Source organism: Lactuca virosa, chromosome 6, assembly GCF_052849685.1.
Source record: "Lactuca virosa cultivar CGN04683 chromosome 6, Lactuca_virosa_CGN04683_v6, whole genome shotgun sequence".
NCBI classification, from domain to species: Eukaryota; Viridiplantae; Streptophyta; class Magnoliopsida; order Asterales; family Asteraceae; genus Lactuca; species Lactuca virosa.
The window spans coordinates 219,216,061-219,224,081 of NC_136431.1; positions in this window are offsets into that span (position 1 = coordinate 219,216,061).

The following is an 8,021-nucleotide window of genomic DNA, read 5'->3' on the forward strand; positions in this document are numbered from 1 at the left end:
CACAGAACATAATTCAAGATACGACCTCCTTTAACCTTGCTCTGATACCAATTGTTAGGAATTGAGGCAGGGTACACGCAGCGGAAACACTATCACACACTCACAAACGAAACGAGAAAATAAAGCAATAAAGAACACAAGGATTTTACGTGGTTCAGATTCGGTGTAAATCCTACGTCCACGGGCTGCAACTAGAGAATTTTATTAAAACTCACAAGATTACAATTGGCTTGACACTCTACACTTGATGTTCTCTCAAGTTTTTGCACACCAAATATGCAAAACATACTGCATATATATAGGTATATTTGTGAGCCGCAATTTGCACAAGATTGCCGCATAGTTTGAAAAAATAATTCTCATGCATGTGTTTGACAATTTTTTCCACCGTCCAATTATTTGCCGTCCAAAACTTTGACAGTCCAACAAATGAATTCAAAAGGTGTGCTCCATAATTGCATCGTCCATTTCATATTCAATTGTTTAATATTTCCAAGTTTCATTTATGGCCCTTGAACTTTTAGGAACTTGTCAATTTGTTCAAGACTCCATAAATCTTAACAATCTCCCACTTGGAGACTTGAACAAATTAGTCTTTCTCCGCCATTCAACTCTCAATTACTCCAGTAATCTTAAAAAACAACCAAGTCCTTCAAGCTTCCAGTTTCAAAGAACAAGCTAAAACTTAGTCTGATTTCTCTAATTGCAGCCGCCCCTCATCTTCAAGTACTAGAAGGGCCAGTTGAAGCTCCCACTAGCTCCAACTCAGTCGTGGCTAATCCCACCACCGACTCATCCTCTGTCTCAACCGGTTTGGACACTCCACCAGATCCAGAGATACACCGAGGACCACTAACACTCTCCAAACTTTGCAAACTTCCAACAAGAGAGAATTTTCCAGTCTTAGTCTTCAAAACCCAACGGCTCTTTGTAACTGTACCCGAGACACACCCCGTGCTCCCACTGTCACAGAATCCCCTGAATGGTTTAGAATTTCCGACTCGTTCAGCTAACATCCCCTTGGCTCCAGAATTCATGTTTGCAAAATGAACTCTCTTAGCAGTAGATTTAGCGAACCAGATTTTGTTTTGCTTAATCGGGATGGTCATACTTCCCTCAACAGGTACCTCAACCATATACAATAACCCACGCTTCAAACCTTGAGCAATCACCGAATTACCATTGACCACCATCCATTTACCACCACCAAACCTTACTTCCAGTCCTTGTTTATCCAGCTGACCAACAAAAATCAATTTTTTCTTCAGGAGCAGCATGAGGATAGTATTCCAAGACTCAGGTCTGTGATAGTATTTATTGATGACATCTTCGTTTATTCCAAGACTCAGGAGCAGCATGAGGAGCACTAGAAGGAAGTGCTGGATACATTAAGGAGGGAGAGACTTTTCGCAAAGTTCTCCAAGTGCGAGTTCTGGTTGCGCGAGGTGCAGTTTCTGGGGCCGTGGTTTTCACCCTGTGATTTGGAGTTGGGGGCCGTGGTTTTCGCCCTTAAGATTTGGCGACATTACCTCTATGGGGTCCGTTGTACTATTTACACGGATCACAAGAGCCTGAGGTACTTGATAGATCATCCGAATCTGAATATGAGGCAGCGTCGATTGTTGGATGTGGTGAAGGATTATGATTACGAGATCCTTTATCACCCGGGGAAGGCCAATATGGTGGCCGATGCTCTCAGCTGCAAGGCGGTCACGGCTCCGATCAAAGATATCTGTTTGAGGATGACCGTGATTAATCCATTGTTGGAGCGGATTTATGAGGCTCAGTTCGAGGCTATGAAGGAAGAGCACTAGAAGAGCGAGCGTATTGTGGGTCAGGTGGCTTCCTTCAATTATGATAGTCGTGGATTGTTGACTTTGCACCGTTGATTTTGGGTTCCGTATTGGGGCGGATGTATGTCAGATTCTGATGGAGGAGGTTTACAAGTCGAGGTCCTCCATTCATCCCAGAGCGAAGAATATGTATAGGTATCTTCTTCATGATTATTGGTAGCCCTGCATGAAAAAGGATGTTAGATGGTATGTAGAGCGGTGCTTGACCTGCAGGAAAGTCAAGGCCGAGCATCATCATCCTCACGACGAGATGCAACCGTTGGAGATTCCCGTATGGAAATGGGAGGACATCACCATGGATTTTATCACAAAGCTTCCTAGGACTGCGCGCATAGTGGATTCGCTTTGGGTCATCGTGGATCGTTTGACCAAGAGCGCGTATTTCATTCTAGTTTAGGAGAGTATTTCTGCAGAAAAGTTGGCCAAGGTTTATTTCAGGGAGGTGGTGGCACGTCATGGGGTGCCGGTATCATTGGTTTCTGACAGGGATGTTCGTTTTACTTCCAGATTTTGGAAGAGGTTTCATGACAAGTTGGGTACTCGTCTTTATTTTAGCATAACTTTTCATCCGCAGACCGATGGTTAGAGCGAGCGGACTATCCAGACTCTTGAGGATATGCTGTGTGCGTGTGTGTTGGACTTTGGATGGAGTTGGGATACATATTTTCCGTTAGCGGAATTTTCGTATAACAACAGTTATCATGCTAGCATTAATCGATCTCCTTTTGAGATGATCTACGGGAGGAAATGCAGGACCCTGATTTGTTGGGGCGAGGTCGGTTAGCGGGTTATAGGGAGTACCGAGGAGGTGCTCAAGACCACTGAGCTGATTCAGTAGGTTCGGAGCAGGCTCCAGACAGCTCAGAGTCGGCAGAAGAGTTATGCCGACAGGTGTCGATCAGACTTAGAGTTCGAGGTGGGATATATGGTTCTCCTGAAGGTGTCACTTGATGGGTTTTGAGCACTACATCAATCCTATGGTGTACATGCAAACCCTAAAGCTTTGGATCTAGTTTGTCTAATATACATGCGATAATCATCCAAAGCTCATAAACCCTAGATCTAGCATATGATAAATGATATTAACATAAGAATAGGGTTTAGATCTTACCTTGATTGTTATATAGCAATAATAATCTCAAAATTTTCTTGATCTTGACTTCTGAAAGCTTAGTGCCTCAAATGTTGCACCTCTAAGGGAGTCACAAACACCATGAGCAACAAGATGACTTAGGAGAAGGAGGAGGAGGCACAAAAACGTCTAAGAACCCTTAGGGATTACTTCCACATGTTTTTGGGGCCTTAGGGGTTCCTTATATAGTTAGGCTATTAGGGTTTCAACCAGGAAACCCTAATCTGACTGCTTAGGCTCTAAGCAGCCCATGGACTCCCTCCTTAGAGGCCTTGGACGAATTCTAATGGGTTTCCCCATAGATTTCGTCCACTCCAACTTCTATGGAGTCCATTAGCCCAATTTATGCAATTATCTTATAATTACAGTATCAGTCCCCTTTATTTAATTAATCTCTTTTAGCCACAAAATTAATTCTTATTAATTCTTGACTAATATTAATTAAACAATATGATTTCTATTTTAATATATTATTCTTATAATATATTAATAAATCATAATTAATCCTCTTTCACCTTAGTTCATCCTATCAGTTGCTATGGTGAAGGCAACCCAAAAGGACCATGCTCACAATCGGGTCAAGTACATACCAAAATAGTTATGGGCTTAGACACCTAATCCAACATTCTCCCACTTGGATAAGTCTAATAACTATTCTCCGTATGACTTCAGAACCTGATCAGCAATCGTAGCTTTCAAAAGCCGCTGTCAAACTCTGATCTTATCAGAACCGTGTCCTTTAGATAAGGGATCATATATTCCTCCATTCTAGATATAGTATGAACTGAGACATGGATTTAAATCATACTCTCTGTTCATGTGTTTTTTCCCGATTTCTGATTTATGACGACTGACAACAGACTACAACTGAACACATCAACTTAGTCCAGGCTTGGCCAATCACTTAGGGTGTCATCACTAAATCATCGAGGGGCCCACAGATATCGCTTTTATCCCACATTGGGTAAAAGGAACGGATAAACTTCGACTCAATGCTCGCTTGTACCTACTCATCAAATCACACACAACAATATGTTTTATAACACCAAGTTACTGGTGCGTTTACATATTATCAATGTGCAACCGACTTGTAAATTACAACTTACACGTCTCGGTTTCAAGAATATAAGATATTATCATCTCACCAATCACTCGTGATAAAATCCATGAAGCGATCCAAGTGAGCGTGGGTTTAATCCAATGCTAAAATCTTAATTCATAAGCACTCATGAACGTTGTAGCAAACTTTTGCTATGTCTAATACACTTTAGACATTCTACAAGCCAATTCATGACAGTCTTCTTTCATACCTACTTCCAAAGTATGAGCGATTGTGGATGGTTTGAATAATCTTATTATTCGGGAAGTCAAAACATGCAAAGTGAAACACAATAATAATTGAATCCAATATGGCCCCAAACGTTTGAGTATAAATAAAACCCCTTTTATTTAGTCACCATATTGATTACACATTATTCATTGTATAATGTTTCGGATAATCAACTTATTACTTGAATTATAACAGCAGTTGTCCCATGCATCAAGCATGCACACTCTGTTTACCTATGGTCCATACTTTGTGAAATAGATCAACTGAAAACGTTTCCAACGATGCTCATTTCACAATCCCTAATCCTTATCGTTAGTGTAAGAACACAAAATTCTCGCCACTACTAGAATATGTTAGATTCTAACATTTTATGCAATGATCCTTTTGTAATCTTATTGCACAAAAGTCACCAAGACTTTGCCAACGAAATTACAAAGTGTTCTATTGGAGATTGTTACAAGACAATTCCATAGATATGAAGTCTCACATTCAAAGTACATTCCTTTGAACATCCTTCTTGCATAAAAGTTTCTAATCTAGACATAAATTCTTAACGTCCAACTCCCAATATGGAAACATTTCCATATTTTCCATATGGCAACTCATTATTAATAGAATCATATCTAATCATAATAATGTCATTATGGTCCATTCATTACTATACTTCCAACTGCTCACAAACGACCAATCCTTAGCGAACCTTAGATTGTTCTTGACAGTTGTTTAATTATTTTAGTCAAATCCGGTTCTAGTCCTTTTCCCCTCTTGATGCCCTAGGCATTTGGAAAATTTTAGAACAGTCAAATATTACAGCATATGCAATCGAACCTATATCCGAAGCGTATGAGGCACGATTCATAATGAAAAACGGGATACTTTACCAGTTTCTTGCTATAATATTGCCATATATAGGATTCCCATATGTTGAATCTTTTCAACATAACATCCATATATGTCATTTGACTAAATTTAATTAAAATTTCTTGATCCAAGCCTTTAGATTTTGAAACGAAGTATAATATTCTTTCCCTTAATTATAGCAAAACAACTTTTCAACCCCTGCAACTTTGCAAAGTGAAACTGTTGTTTTCTATAATTAATATTGCTAACTTGCAATACTTAAAATAATAATAATCACACTCCCACTAACATGATGATTATATCCTTACCAGCATAACACTTATGCTCCCACTAGCTTTGACATGTATTCAGAAATCTGCTAAACTTCTAGAAAACAATACTTATTGATTTCCAAAGATCATATTTCTAATACGATACGCTTCGACAATCTTTTATCTAAGCTTCTAGAAAACAAATCATACACCTTTACTTAGATAGCTCACATGTGTGTCTAAACAATTCTAGAACTTATAGCAATAAGTCTCGAATATTCAAACTAATCGCCAAATCTCACAATTCGAACTATGAAGAGGGATGTCGTAGTCATAATCGAATTTGAGAATGCAATTTACATAATCGCTATCTCATTAAAATCTTCCTAGTGAAAGCGTTTCCTCACAATCATTTTCATGAAGGAGAGAAACCTTATGACACTTAGATTTTATGGTGTATGTGTTCCTATCCATGTGAATTTGTCATAACCATAATCATAAGATAATGTTTGTGACAAATCCAAACTCTTATGGACAGAACTTGTTCATTCTTTATTTCTTGCCATCAAGGGTCTCACCATTGCTTCCAAGTCTTCGAGCATCTCACCCCTACCTATCAATGTACTTTCCATTGATCAGGATGCCTTGCCTCTATGCAATCAATTGAGAACTCATATGCATAGTTGACTTAAACTGGAATGACACATAAACAAAAAAAATATGTCAATACGATAGGTCACAAACCTCAAGTCGTGTGCTAGTGTTTAACAATAGGTTTACACTTGATTAGTTCTTGAAACCTTTCAATATCATTTAGACTTCCATTGACCTCTTGACATATAGGATTCTCTTGTCAAAAAACATTTCTTGACAAAACAAATATTCAAGAGTTAGTGTGGGTCCTTATCAAGGAAAATACTACACACAATTGGTCTTAGTTGATCTTTGTCTTATCCAAGACATCACAAGTCACCAATTTCAAACGTGCAAGAGCAAGAAAACATTTTCCTACTTCACATTTGATGAGTGTGTCAAAATTTCTTAAGATGATGTCACTCAAATCACAATTTTGTAGTACGACTCTAAAACTTGATTTTGGAACGAAGTATGATACACCTTTTGATTTAACCATTTTAACAATTGTCGATTCCTCTTCTTAGTCATACTAGTGTACTAAGGTGTCCTTAGAGGATCAATTGTGATACGGTTTCAAATCACTAGTTAATCTTAAAATAGATACTTAAGTACTCTCCCATCTTTTCAGATTGGAGAAACTTTTATCTTTCTGCCTAATTGATTCTTCTTATTCGTTCTGCTATTCATTGAAACCTTTTCCAATGATTCAGAATCATACTTAATCTTTTAAGTATAATCACATTTACTAATCCTTTAGCAAATCATGACGAACATTTTATCGTTCTTTGTCGTGGACTTAACCAGTGCACAACATTGTGTACCAGATCTCTTAGTCCTTCACTTGACTCACATACTTATGTGAACAAGGAATTAGTCTTAATTTCCCAAATACGAAGGTTCCCATTCATCACATAATACCAGTTGCATGATTCCAAGTTTCTGTCCAATTGAAACTTGGGCGATGAGAATCTTTCCTTATTTGGTAAATTTCTGACATTACCACAAATAACATAACTAAGAATTAAATCCATTCACAATATTGCTAACAACAGAAACATTCAAACACCAATTTTCATAAAATCCATCGCAAGGAAACATAAATAAGACAAAATCGAAATTTATTTTATTGTAGAAAAATCTTGTCCTTACAATGCGATTTCAAATGAAAACTATGTAAATATTATTTAGCAATCTGTCCTAACTCTAAAGTAGCAGCTCAAAAAAATCTGATCTTTGAATCATGCGATCGAAATCCATTTCTTCATGACCAGATTCAGCTCACTTTTTTCTTTTAAGCTTCCTTTTTCTTCGATCCTACAAAACACCAAATGTAATCTTATCACATCATGTATTAAGAATCTAAAAAGGAACTTAATAGAGTTAGATAGTGGATTTTACCTGGAGTAGAGTCATACATCTTGACTCTCCCATCTCTTAGATCTCTCAGGTAGTCAGGACAGCTTCGTGACCAACGCCCCTTCTCTTGGCAGTAGAAACACACAGATTCTTTGGGAATGTCACAAGGGACTATCTCAGACTTAGCCTTTCTCTTGCGTAGAGAAAACGTTTCTGGACTTCCAATGTTGCCATTGTCCATAGAAGGTTGGGACATTTATTTTCCAGACAAATTTGCTTAGCCAGTGCGCCAAATCATTGTTGATTCAGCAGCAATAAGCAAATAAGTCAAATCAATGAGGGTTACGTCGTGGTCCATCACATAGTACTCTCTAATGAACTTACTATATGATTCGGGAAGTGACTGAAGAACCAAGTCAACGGCCAACTTCTTTGAGACATCGACACCCAACATTTCCAATTTATCAATATGCAACTTCATATCCAAGACATGAGCACATACAGACTTTCCATCTTTGTATCTTTTTGCCAATAGGGCTTGAGTGACCTTGAACTTTTCAAGTCTTTGAACATGTGGGTCAGGGAGAATTATTGGAGGAGGT